Genomic DNA, 14,026 nt, shown 5'->3' on the forward strand with positions numbered 1-14,026 from the left:
CCTTTATTATGTGGATGCTTTGCCTATGAGGTAAGTCTTGGAGATAGCATATTGTTGGGTCTTATTTCTTTAGTGTAGTTCCTCCTTTCTCTGATTTTCACTTTTTTTTTTTTCATTTCATCTTCATGGAATATTTTGTTGAATATTCTGAAGTGCAACCTTTCTGGTAGCATATTCTTTTAATTTTTGTTTATCTTGTAAGGTTTTTATTTCATCTTCAAATCTGAAGCTTAATTTTGCTGTATATTGGATTCTTGGTTGGCATCTATTGTCTTTCAGAATTCGGAATGTTATTCCAGGACCTGCTAGCTTTCAGGACCTGGGTTGAGAAATCAGCTGCGATCCATCTTGGTTTCCCTCTATATGTAATCTCATGTTTTTATCTTGCAGCCTTTAAAATTCTATTCTTATTCTGTATGCTAGGCATTTTCATTATAATGTGCCTTGATGTGGTTCTGTTATATTTTTGTACAACTGGGGTCCTGTAGGCCTCTTGTATTTGATTTCCCATTTCATTTGTTAGATTTGGGAGATTTTCTGATATTATTTCATTGAAAAGATTGTGCAGTTCTTTGATTTGTATATCTGGGCCTTCATCTATCCTGATAAATCCTAAATTTGGTAGTTTCATGTTATCCCATAATTTTTAGAAAGTCTGTTCGTGGTTTCTTAACATCTTCTCTCTGTGGTCAACTTTATTTTCAGGATTATATATTTTGTCTTCATTGCCTCAGGTTAGTCTTCCAAGTGATCTAGTCTGTTAGTGATGCATTCTGTTGAATTCCTAATTTAGTTTATTGTTTGCTTCATTTCAAGGATTTCTGGTTTTTTTTTCCCCCAGAATCTCTCTCTCTTTATTGAAGTGATCTTTTGCTACCTGTGTTTGCTCTCTTACACCCATCCTTTACTTTGCAGATCAATTTAATTTAAGTATATTCTAAACTCCTGCTCTGACATTTCTTCCAATGTGGTGTTGATGGATTCTGTTACTGGAGTACCTTGGTTTGCTTGAGGCGATTTGTTCCCTTGCTTTTTCATGTTGTTTGTGTGTCTATCCATCTAATAGTTTAGATCTGAGGCAGTAGAGTTTATTCCCTATGGACTTATAGTGTCCCTGCAGGTTTTCAGTATCTCACTGTTTAGGGGGAGACAAATAATAACAACCGCCAATGCAAACAATATACAGCATTAAACCAAATAGTTCCTACTGTGACGCCTACAATGTTAATTATTGCAATAAACAGAAACAATATGATCAGTTATTGCCTATAATAAAAACAGAAAGTTTGCAAAAGCGTTTACATTTTCAAATGGTGGACATTTTTACTTATATATTTTACACATTTTTACATATATATTCACATTTGTATTCATATATGTGGATAAAAATGTGGCTAAAATGGTGGAGAGAGAACAGAAGTGATATAGGAGGTGATGATTATGAGGGAAGAGGAGAGAAGATAGAAGTAAAAGATTAAAGGAAGACTGAAAGAGAACAGTAGAGATTGGCTGTTAGAAGAAAAGAGAGAATCAAGGAAAACAGGAGAAAAAATATATATAAAGTTAAAATTTACATTAAAAAAATTAAAAATAAAGGAATATAAAACAAAACTAAAATATACTAATCAAACATCCTAGTTCCCAAAAAACTAATCCATGTAAAATAACTGGCTTCAAAAATGCTAGAGATGAGGAGAAAAAAAAAAAAAAAGGAAACTATGTAAATGTTCATGTACCATTGAAATCACAATTAAACAGTGAAAAGAATTTTTTAAAAAAAGTAATAAAAGAATCTTGATGAAAAGTTTAAAGAATTCTTTCCTAAGAGAGAAGCAGATACCAAGAAATTCAGAGGAGAAACTGAGGAAATTCAGAGGAGGGAGAGAGCTCTTTCAGACTAGGTGGGGGGTAGGTATGGGAATTTGTGGTGGAGGGGCTGTCTGAGCCCTCAGGCCAGTTCTGTATAGGTCAGCAGCCAAAGTTGCCTCCATTTTCTCCAGTTTTCAGATGGAGCCTACTGTGAAGCTTCCCAGCAGGGAAGCTCTATAAGAGGTGCTACCCAGTGGGGTGGGGTTTCCAGGCCTGGCCCCAAACTGCCCTGAGTTGGAGTGCAGCCCTGCCACTATCCTGTGGGCTTTGCACAGCTCAGAAACATGCTCCCTGTATCTGTTGCCACTGCTGTTAAGATGTGAGTATCATTTATGCCTGTTGTACCTGATCGCCATGAGGATTACATGAAATGGCGGCGTATGCAAAGGGCTGAGCAGAGGAAGGCTCCAGTGCATATACCGTATCCACTGTCTTCAGTTGTGATACAAAATGACTGTGCCCATGGTTGTTAGTGGTGACATGAGGTGCTTAGGGCCCTCTCCTCATGGATTCTGACACAGATAGATATAGAATTATTAGGCAAGTATTGCAAAGTAGATGAAGAAATAATGGTGTCTTATGAATGAGCTCCTTACTATTATTTTTGCTCATCTAACAAAACATGATTCAAAGCACCCATGGTGATGTCAGCTAACTGACCCATCTCAAGAGCCCAGCTTCATTTCCTGACACCCACTCAAGCTTCTGGAATAAAGGCCCCAGCCTCCAGTCCCTCCAGGCTGAGTGTTGCTGCTGAGAACAGGCTTGACAGTTCTGAAGTAGGCTTTTGTTCATTACTCAGCCTGACATTCTGCAGAAATACAGGCCTTTCTTCTGACTTTCCAGCATCCTTGACTTTATTATTGTGTCACATCATCAGCAGGGCAGAGGATGGCGAAACTGAGTCAGAATTAGAAAATAATGTTTTACCAATAAGTTATTGTAGTTTATTTTTACAAATGTTTTTGAACTTAAAGTATGTTCTGGGCACTTAACCCATTCAGAACCTTCAATGGTAAATGCTGTTATTCTCATCTTACGTTGTCAGCCAAGGCATAAAGACATTGAACTACTTGCCCAGCTAGAGGAGGTCCAGGGACTAGGAGGAACTCAGCTTTTTGGGGGCTGCTAACTGCTGCTCCCAGGGGTTTTGCAGGCTGGTGGTTTTGTTCCACCACAGTCCACCACCTTGTTCCAAAGCCTTCAGATTGGAAAGCACCCTCCTAATAGAGCCTGTTTGCTTGGACCTTTCCTGATAATCATCAAGGTTTTCTGGGAAATAATTAAAATTCTTATTAAGTTACAAAGTGCCATAGCCTTGCCCCTTCTGATAAAAGCTGCTTTCCCAGTGGAGTTCAAGTCCTAACCCCCCCCCCCCCCCCCCCCGCCCCCATCCAAATAGCATTAAGCCCGATCAGATCTGTCCCTTTGGGGTGAAGCAGTTGCAGCCAGACTTGCCTTAGGCCACTCATTGTTTTGGTAGCAAAACAAGTAAGCGCCCCCTTCTGACCTGGTGGCCTGAAGTGTTTCCTTTACCAGGCTGGATAGAGTAGTTATTTGGAGAAATAGCATCGGCAGGTGTAGGGCAGGTGTGGAGCATGTGTGCGGACTTAGCCAGGAATGAAGAATCTCCATTTTTAATGCCAACTTTTTGGTTTTGAATTGTGAAACCTTGAGCATGTCATTTAGCTTCACTGTGTTTCATTTTCCTGTCCAGGAAACAGAGATGAATAATGCAGCCCCTGGGCCCCTAATTCTCCTGGGGGTGTTATGAGAGTCAGATGAGATTATGTGCACAAATGAGAGCTAACATTGGTTTAATACTAAGTATGTACCAACTACTTTCATTCCCCTTACATGTATTTTTTAACTCTCACAATCCTAGAATGGCAGCACAGTTAAGAGAACAGAAAATTTAGGGTGGTAAGTCACAAAGGACCCAGGTACACATCTCTGGCTCCCCTGAATAGTGCTCAGGATCATTGCTTCTCCTTCACCTGAGAAAGAGGGATTACTCTTATATCTCCACTGTCCAGCACTGGGCAAATGCAAGGCATTATTGTTATCTCTATCCACTGCTGTTTCTTGTTGATCCCCAAGGACATTTGAGTTCCCTTACTTGTTCTTGTTTATCTTATCTAGTAGTTTATGCTGTCTCTTTTTTTATTTCCCCTGGGACTCATTCAGTGAATTGTTTTTTCCCTCCCCTTTGGTACTGGGGATTGAACCCCGGGGCGCTTTACCACCGAGCTATATCCCTAGTCCTTTTTAATTTTTTATTTTGAAACAGGGTCTTGTTGAAGTTCCAAGGCTAGCCTAGAACTTGGAATACTTCTGCCCCAGCCTCCGGACTGGCTTCACTCAGTGACTTCTTTAGGCTTTTCTCCTTGAGAAACCTGTCAGCTTTGTCATGAGGGGGCTTAAAGGAGCTAGCAGAGCCAGGCAACTGGACTGGTTAGCTTGAGGTTAAAATGCCTTAGGATGCATTTGTTGATAAGCTCAGCAGTCACTGGTTTTCAGTCATGGAATTTCAAAAGGGGAGGACACCCATGCCATCATTTTATTGATGAGGAAACTGAGGTCCAGATAGGGAGAGGATTTGCTTGAGGCCATTCATACAGCTGGGGGAGTGACCAAGACCCAAATGAGTTCCCCAGGCAAAACACCAGTGCTACAAAGGGACAAACACATACACAAAAACAAACACATACACTGTGCCCATTATGTACCTGGGAAACTCTGGAGAAATTCAGTGACTTGAAGAATTGAGCAGAGAGCTGCGGCGTGGGTGAAGGCTTCCTCCCTGACACATTATACACCAAAGAAATGAATTAAAACACAACCCAGCAGACTAGATGGCCCCCAGTCGGCAGTGACTAACAAGCAGAGGATTTAAGCTAGGAGCCCCGGCTGAGTGAGTAGATAGGAAGCCTTTTGTCACTAGGGCCTCAGGGTTGAAAATTGAAGGAAGGATGTTAGGCCAATGTGACCGGCCTGGGATGCGGTTACAGCCCCCCAGTTCATTGTCCAGAGGAAATGGATCTCCCCCGTGGACTGAGAGGTGGAAACTGAGCAAGTGAGTGAAGTGGTTGACATCATCAGCCTGAGCATTGGATTACAGCAAATGGGGACTTAGTTGGCCGGAGACGTGGGAAACACCCACTAAAACCTCGAAGTGCTTTTTCATTTAGGGAGAGGGCCGAGAGACTTCTGCCTGAACCTTGGGTCTGGATTGCTCCTTCTCAAACCTGGTTTCTTAATTCCACCTTCACTTCTGACCGGGAACGTCTGCAGTTTGAGGAACTTTGCTCCCGTAAGTAGAGTTGTACTCCCTCCTCACCCCCACCTCCAGGGAGAAGCGGAGCTCTCTGGAGAGCTTGCTTTCTAGCTCATTGGTCACAAAGGGTCTATTTTTATGTTCTGATATATGTGAGCTTGCTCTGAAAATTGTAGCTTTCTCTGAAACTGCCTGGGGCTGGAGTCAGAGCCTGGAGCCTCCCAGGGCTCTGTTTAGATCCTGGTTTACTTTTTCACCCAAAGAACTTTTGACAGTTTCCCTAGCTTTAAAAGCAGCAGTTTGCCCCAAATACAGGGGACAAAGTAAATCCTGAAACTAGTATTTGAAAATTTTATTTTATTTTTTCTGATTACAAAGGTGTTACAAAACATTGTACACCTTCTAGAAATAAATGTCTCTGAAAGTGAAAATTCCCTAGACTCTTCCCCTCACAAATATAAAATTAATAAGTTAAATTTTATACACAGACATGGTTAGACTTCTGAAGTCATCACTTACCGCAGAAACTTTGGGGGGCATGGGGAGACTCCCAAGATTGAAAGGAGGGGAAATCTTTAACTTTGGCTTTGTGATTTTTTAAAAAATATTTTTTAGTTGTTGATAGATCTTTATGTTTTTATTTATTTATACGTAGTGCTGAGAATCGAACCCAGTGCCTCACACATACCAGGCAAGTGCACTACCACTGAGCCCCAACCCCAGCCCCCTTTGTGATCTTTTTATTGCTTCCTTTTTTAAATTTGATGTTTATGCTTAGAAAATAAACAGAACATGTAAGCCCTTAGGCGTTCCATTTGTTGGTATCTGTTTTTAGGGTTTTATTTTATTTTTTTTTTTGTTTTTAGGGTTTTAAACTAAGCAAGCAACTCTGTGCAAAGAGGAAGGAAAGGAGCCCTATAGTCCCAAGCTCCCTTCCTGGTTAGGCCCCTGAGCTGGGGGTTCTCAATCTGTCCACACTGGCCTCTGGCAGAGACCACAAAGGCCAGGTACTGTCCTTCAGGCATCACCTCCTCACCATGACCTGAGGAAGAAGGATGAACAGATTATTCAGTCTCAAGATCAACCCTAGGGAGCTGGGTGGCTTGAGATGGCTTATGGGGTGCTGTGGCCCCTCTCCCCTGTTAAATATACTTAACAAGCTGTACTTAAAGGGGAAGAATGTCAGCTTTGAATAATAAAAATAAGGGCTGTGGGCATAGGTTGGTGGTAGGGCAATTGCCTAGCATGAGCCAGGACCCTGGTTTGATCCCTATCACCATTAAAAAGAGGAGGGAGAGCAAGCAGGCAGGCAGGCACATATTAGAACTGTGTGACCTTGGGCAAGCATTTTGCACTCTCTGGACTTCTGTTTCCTTATGTGCCAAATGAGGGGACAGAACTAGATCTTGATATTTTCAATTGCAGCTTAGAATGAACCATCCATATTTCTTTCCCTTTGAGGCAGATCCTTATGGCCTTAGAAGCAAAGTACTCTAGGTTTTCAGTAATCCAGAATGACTAGAATTGACCCCTGTAGGACAATTAGAGGACACGAAACAGGCAGTATGAAGTTACTACTGAGTTTGATGATTTTATTCAGGTTTGGTGTTCCCAAATAAAGAGGGGGAAAAGTTTCATTGGGGTGTGTGTGTGTGTGTGTGTGTGTGTGTGTGTGTGTTGGAAAAGCATACTTTAATAGGACTGACTTAAGACAGCATTAAAACAAGAAACTAAGGCTACCCTCATCTGTCCACACCTGGTCTCTGGCAGAGACCACAAAGGCCAGGTACTGTCCTTCAGACATCACCTCGTCACCATGACCTGAGGAAGAAGGATGACCAGATTATTCACTCTCAGGATCAATCCTAGGGAGCTGGGTGGCTCCAGCCTCTGGCTACCCAGGCCCATGGCTGGTTCCATGGCAGCAACAGTCTACCTTCAGTGGGCTTTGTTACTGGGGAAGACCACAGCTCTAAGATATGCCTGCCACAGCGCCATGAACCCCTTCCTGCTAACCAAGACCTTATTGGAACAAATAGTTTCTAAATAACACATCCTCCCAAGAGTAGGGTCTGGGAAGGCCTTAAAGATAAAGAGCCCTGGCTTGGGAGTAGCTCAGTAGTTGAGTGCAGGCCCAGCATGAGCAGGCCCTGGGTTCCATTCCCAGCATCACAAAACAAACAAACCAAAAAACCCAACAAGATAAAAGAGTCCTTAAATCCACAAGACCTGGAATCCGGAGAGTCAAAGACCAAGACGACCTTTACTTTTGTTTGTCCTTCCCCAGCAGCGTGGGGCATGTCTAGGTTAAAGGAGGAGACAGGGGGCAAACCAAAGTTCCCCTTCTTCTCTCTTACCAAACTAAAATCTAGGATTAAGATCTAGGATTAAATCTAGGGTTAGATTAAAACTGAGCTGTGTCTCCTTTGCACCCATGTGCCAGGCTTTCTACTAGGCACTGACCTCTTAGTGAGCAGTGAGTTTGGGGCATCTTGGGAGTGGAGACAGGTTGTAAAAGGGAACACTGTGTCCTGAGCTCTTACTTGACTTTTATACCTTTGTGAAACCTGTCACACACAAGACTGGGCATCTTGCATTTGCTGACTCCTTTAAATCTTAATAGTAGTGATGTGAGACAGAGATTGGCTCCATTTGACATGAAAAGAGTCGCAGAGAGGTGAAGCGCCCTGTCTACGGTCTGGCAGCTGATAGAGCTGGAGAACCAAATGAGAACTGGCTGTCCCTGTCACCCTTGAACTTTCCACCACACTGTGCTGCCTTGTCTCCATCAGTTCCCTGGATCTCAGCTTGTCTCTGTTACAGGAAGAAGGTTGAACTTGGTTTGGGTCTTATTTCAGCTGCCTCAAGTGGGTGTGTTCCCGGCTCATCACCTGTGTATCATTCCCACCTGGTCTATTGTGCAGCCTGGCCTGCTGCGGGCCTCTGAACCCTTGGGTCTTTGTGACCCTGGGATTGACTGGTGGCAGTATGTGTCAGTTCTTCAATGAGGGTTCAAGAAGAAGTTGGGTAGGAGAGCAAGTGGAAGCTCTGTCCTCATCACCTCCTGCCTTACAGATCCTGGACGGCTCTGCTTGCCACACAGAACCTGACTCTCTTGGTAAAGTCGGGAGTCACAGTCATACCTGCTCCAAAGTATACTATGTGGATGGAATAAAGTTCACAAATTAGCACTTAGTTCTAAGGTACAAAAATTTATAGCCTGAACTATTGTTTTACAACGTCCAGAAAGAGTGCTAGCAGTGTACACATGCGTCTGTGCTCAGTCAGAAGGTGGCATTTCTGTGAGGAACCTATGGTTATCTCCGAACTCACCAATTCTAAAACCCCTGGGAGGGTGCCTGGAGCTGCTGTGTTGGCTCTTCATATCCAGCCTCTGGGCTGCTTACTGTCACCTACTCCAATGATGCTGAATTTCAAATCAGCCAGCCAGTGCAGAGGTTGAAAGCAGAAGTGGGTACTGTTCTCCTGGACCAGCGGGCCCTGGCCCAACCACCTAAGGAAGAGGCTGGTAACAGGTGCTGTGGGTGGCAAGAAATTGAGTTCATGCAGTGAACCCCAAGTTGAGCTCACAAGAGGTCAGAAGTGATTCCTGAGTGCAGACAGTGGAAAATCTGGAGTTTTCTGGAAGCACTTTATTAACCCTGACCTGAGGCCCAGCTCACTGTCTCCTGCAGATCCCTCAGCAAGGCTTTCACTCCTTCAAGAAGGGGTGTCTTTGGAAGTCGCAGTCAGCTATGATTCTAAACTGCTGACTACATAATCTGCTCTTACTGGAGGAAGCCAGATTTCCCAAACGTAAAAGCAGCCTTATTAATCTTCCAAGAAATGACTGTCTTCCACTCTGCTCTTCAGGACTGAATCATGGACCTTCAGGGCACAAAAGACATGAAGTATCTGGTGGTTAATGCAGTCTTATGTCCCAGGGTCTGGGGTTGGTTATGTTTAGTACTTCATAGGTGGTTGGTACTTCATAGGTGTGGTCTCCACTGTTCCATGAATGTGTCTTGAGGGCTTCCTAGTACTAAGCCCTGGGCTAGGGGAGCAAGGTGATTACAGATGCAGCCTCTCATCCGTGCATCAGGAAGACAGGTGGTGAGTGAACCCCAATGTGAAAAGTAGCACAGAAGAAATATGCAGAGGGGCTACAGAATGCCAGACAGTGGCTCACATCTGGCAGAGGCTGGTCTTAAGCTAGGTCATTGCTTACACACTCCTCCAGTTCCTGGAGCTCGGAGATTTGCCCTTGTTTGCACTGGGAATGACTGCAAGCTACTGCAGCAGCAGAAAGTGCCCACTTCTAGCACCTTCCTGTCCCCCATGCTTCAGAGGAATGGAAGGAACTGTTCCTCAAAAAATGCAAGGCCCCCATCTGGGAGGGTCCTGAATTCAGAATGCCTAACCATGGCAAGGAAACATAGGAATGGGTGATTTTGGTAGTCTAAAATCCCTGCTGGGTTTTCTGTTGGTTTGTTTTTATAACACTTATTGTTGTTTTTCCTGATTATAAAATTAGAACATACTCAAGGAAGGAAAGCTAGACAGTACAGAAAAACATACTTAAAATAAATCACCACTCAGTAATTTCACTTCTCTGGTTTCTGAATAAGGGCCTGCCTCCCATCCCCTCACCCACACACTACTGCTACATTTCAAGTTTAGCTCTAATTTTAATTTCTCCATGGGCAGAGTCTTATATGTATTTGCATATCCCCAAGGTGCTCATGTTCTGTGCTGCGGTCCACTGGGCAAGAAAAAAATGCCATCTGTGATTGGTTAGAGGCTGCAGCCTCCACTTCTACTTCCCTGCAGTGTGTGAGTTCATCTGCTGTTAAGAAGGGGGTGCAGCTTAATGGTAGCTACATGTAATGTAGCTTAATGCGTTTGTCTAGCACGTACAAGGTCCTGGGTTCAGGACCTTGTGCTTTAGGGCTTATGCAAAGTGTGCATTATCAAGGTAAATAAGACTTCTAAGTTGCTCACAGTCTGATAGAAAAAAGAAGACTCTTAACACAAGTGATAATGTGCCCCAGTAGAGGCACTGAGAACTTGGAGAGCCTGCTAAAGCCGAGAAGCATCGCATTTGAGCCGGGCCTTCAGTTTACTTGATTAAATTTTTCATTGTGGTCAGCCAGTGTCAATTGAGTACCTGACATGTGCCAGGGTATGGGCAAGATGATAGGTGGACGGTGTGAAATAAAATAGGCCTGGTCCTTCATGACCCCTCCCTACGTGATGTTCACTAGGACCAATGGCCATGTTAGGACCCATAAACAGGGTGACAGAGGACCCATAAATAGGGTGTGGCTAAGAGGCTTCCTGGAGGATGTGGTGCTTAAACATGTGGAGTAGGCAGTGATGCCAGGAGCTAAGATGGGAGGGCGGGGTGTGGCATGAGGAAGAATGACACAGCAGGGAGAGGGAGGAAGGTATGATGGTCAAGCCAGAGAGGGGAGGGGAGCGAGGTGGATGAGGGTCGGGCAGGCTGAGGGTTAGGCAAGGCCCTCAGACAGACATGGGCATCTGCTGTTGAGAATGGATTGGAAGGCAAGAGCGGAGCGGAGGAGGCGCCTGCTGCAAATATGCTTTGTGAAATAAGAAGGCCTGTAGAGATGGGGGGATTGTTATTATTTCAGTGAGACATTTCTTATCCATGAAATAAAAGTGAGATGCAAAGTGAGACGCAAAGCCGAGGTAACTAAAATACCAGGTTCCACAGCGGTTCAGGAGCCTGCCGTGCATTCTGTTCTGCCTGTGCTTCCTCCTCCTCCTCCTCCTCCTCCTCCTCCTCTTCCTCGTCTCTCCCCACCCCCACCTTATTTCATCATTTCCTTTCCTTTTTCTTTTCATCCAAATAATTTGCAAAACATCCCATTTCTCTTATCGGGGTTCCTGCCCCTGCCATAAAGCCAGAGCATCTGGTGTGCACACTCCTGTTCCAGCACACAGCCCTCCCAGGGTGGAGGAGGGGGGAATCTTACAGTTTAGATTTTCTTTTAGACATTAAAGGGGAAAATTCTTTTTCCTTTTTTTTTTTTTTTTAAGTATACAATTTTTTCCCCTTTTAAAGTCACAAATGCTTAGCAGTAAAGTATACTTTAACCTGGATTTTTTTTTTTTTAAATTTTGCTTCCAACTTTCAAAACAGCAGAAGATCTGTTCTATTTTAGCCAAAAAAGAAAGTGACAATAAATGTAATTTACTTGCCCATATGAAGATAAACAGGTAATGATGATAGTTGGCCACTGTTCTTTCTCTGCTCTAACAGGCTTATTTGTTTCTTTATTATTGTTTGTTTTTATTTTTTTATTTTCCTTCAAGTAATCTTTGTGTTTCTTGTCCCTAGCTAAACAATTTGAAGATGTTCAAAGAAAAACTTAAAAGCTCTCTTCCCCCATTTCCATTTCCATTCATCTGCGATAGCCAGTGATGGTAGTTTGTTTGGTGTGTATCTTTCCATAACTTTCCCAAGCTCCTTTTAAAATAGACATAGGGTTTGAGTGTATATGTGGCAATTTGTTTTGTCAGAAGTGGGATCATACTTTGTTCATTACTTTGTAACTTATTTTTCGAATTAAATAATAATCGTTCACTCTTTAAATAGCTTTAGGCTATAGAAGGAAGAGTATACTACAGTATATTCAACCATTTCTTTTTTGACAGATATTTATGTACCTGGCTGCTGTGGTCTGGATGTGCTCTGTCTTGCCAGAACTCGTGTTGAAATCTGTTTGCCAGTGGAACCTTTCAGAGGAATTAATGTCTTTCCCCAGATGCTGGGTTCTCATGGAAATGGATTAGTTCTTTCTAGAGCAGGTTGTAATAAAGCAGGTCAGCTCCTTTGTCCCCTCCTTTTCTTCTGCATGTATCCTCTCCCCTTCTGCTCTCTACCATGAGGCCCTGACTAGAAACCAAGAAGACTCAGAACTGTGTGCCAAATCAAACCTCTTATCTTTATAAATTATTCAGTCTCAGGAATTCTATTATAGCAGGAGAAAACAGACTAAGACACTGTTTTTGCCACTAAAAAATATTGTTGTATTAAATATCTTTTTTCCTAAAGAATTTAATCATTATTTTATTTATTTAATTAATTTTTTTATGTGGTGCTGAGGATTGAACCCAGGGCCTCATATGTACTAGGCAAGTGCTCTACCACCGAGCCACAACCCCAGCCTTAAATATCTTTATATTCATATCGTACTTTATTGATAATTTTATTTCTAAAGATTGCATTTTTTAAAACTAGTATTATTTGACATTGAATAGATAATACATCCTACTTTGTAAAGAGTCATGGTAATTTATATTTTCTAGTATATGAGTACTTCCAGTTTCCTAAATCTTTACCAATGTTAAATGCTCTCTTCCTTCTTCCTTCTAGTTTCTTCCTTCTACTCTCTCTCCCTCTCTCTTCCTCTATCTCTGTTGTTTTATTTTATGGCAAGGCTGATGGGGGGAAATGGTGTCCCATAGTTGCTTATCGTCTAGTGAGGTTGAACATTGTTTCACGTTAATTGACTGCTTCATCTTTCTCTTCTGTGAATTCCCTTCACCTGTTTGTATGAATTATTTGCCTTTTTCTCAATAACTTGTAAAATTGCTTTATATATTTGTTCATTAATGATGATGCCATTGTGCCACAGATATTTTTTAACTGATCATTTGCATATTTTATTATAAAGGATTGAATTTTTATTATAAAATATGTGAGCTTTATGTTTTTTTCTTCATGGTATCTGCCTGTTTAGGAAAAACTTTTCAACCTCAAAGTTAAATAAGTATTATTCTCTGTATTCTAATGCCTTCATCATTATAATTAATTTAATCCAGAACTTTTAGTCTTTTTGGAATTTGTGTTTATATAGTAAGAGGAAGTGGTCCAGCTTGTTCTAGTTATGCCAGCACCATTTCTTAAATAAATCATCTTTTCTCTTTTGCATTAAAATTTCATGATTTTTATAAATAAGTTTCTTTATTGTATCTATTTCTGGACCTGTTTTTCTAGTTCACACATCTATTTGTCTATACTTATGTTAATATATGGTCTTGTATTCTAATGTCTTTATAATAAATTTTTATTGTCTCAGAAGACAAATCCTCCATTTTTCTTGATATTTCTTGGCCAGTCTTCTAAGATCCTTATTTTTCCATATGAACTTTAATGTTACCCTCCCCAAAATGTATTGATATTCTGACTGAAATCTAATAAAAATGATGTAGTCATTTGGAAAAGATTGACATTTTTTCAAAATTAGTCTTTTCCATTTCTGGGCTCAAATCCAGGGCCTTGCACATGCTAGTAAGTGTTCTTCCACTAAGTCACATCTCTAGCCTGATAATTACCTTTTCTAGACAAGAACTTTCTACTGACTTGGCACCTATGCATTCTATTTCTGTTTTTTGTTTTTATCTTTAAATTTTTAATATTTATTATTAGATTAATTTATCTAAAGTAAAATAATATTTCTATGTTTATCCTGAATCATTAGGAACTTTAATCCCAGTGACTCAGGGATTAGAGGCATACACCACCATGCCTGGCTGTTTATTTTAAAACTTAAAAAAAATTTTTTTTTAGTTGTGATTGACCTGTATTTATTTACTTATATGTGGTGCTGAGAATCAAACCCAGTGCCGCACACATGCCAGGCAAGCACTCTACCAACTGAGCCACAACCCCATCCTCTATTTTAAAACTTAAAGTATAAAGTGTGTATATTTTTAAAAATGTGAATATACACAAATGCTTCATTTTTCCTAAACATAATAATCATTTATATTTTTATTAAAAAGCAGTAATACATGCAATTTTATAATATACTTTTTTTAAAATATTAATTTTTTTAGTTGGACACAATA

At 41.5% G+C, this 14,026-nt stretch overlaps 1 protein-coding gene across 8 annotated transcripts in view; it reads left to right on the plus strand.

Moving 5' to 3' along the window:
• Pkig (cAMP-dependent protein kinase inhibitor gamma) overlaps positions 1-14,026 on the plus strand; it is an 87,779-nt gene that overhangs the window by 45,262 nt on the left and 28,491 nt on the right. The window contains exons 2-3 of one of the 8 annotated variants that reach the window (XM_076849128.1): positions 5,061-5,182; positions 11,828-11,995. The exons of 4 other annotated variants lie outside the window; for them this stretch is intronic. The gene's annotated coding sequence lies outside the window, so the exon portion shown is untranslated. The remainder of the gene's footprint in view (positions 1-5,060; positions 5,183-11,827; positions 11,996-14,026) is intronic. 3 more of the 8 variants (XM_076849130.1, XM_076849127.1, XM_076849129.1) reach the window with 3 other exon arrangements.

Source organism: Callospermophilus lateralis, chromosome 3 (genome assembly GCF_048772815.1).
Source record: "Callospermophilus lateralis isolate mCalLat2 chromosome 3, mCalLat2.hap1, whole genome shotgun sequence".
NCBI lineage: Eukaryota > Metazoa > Chordata > Mammalia > Rodentia > Sciuridae > Callospermophilus > Callospermophilus lateralis.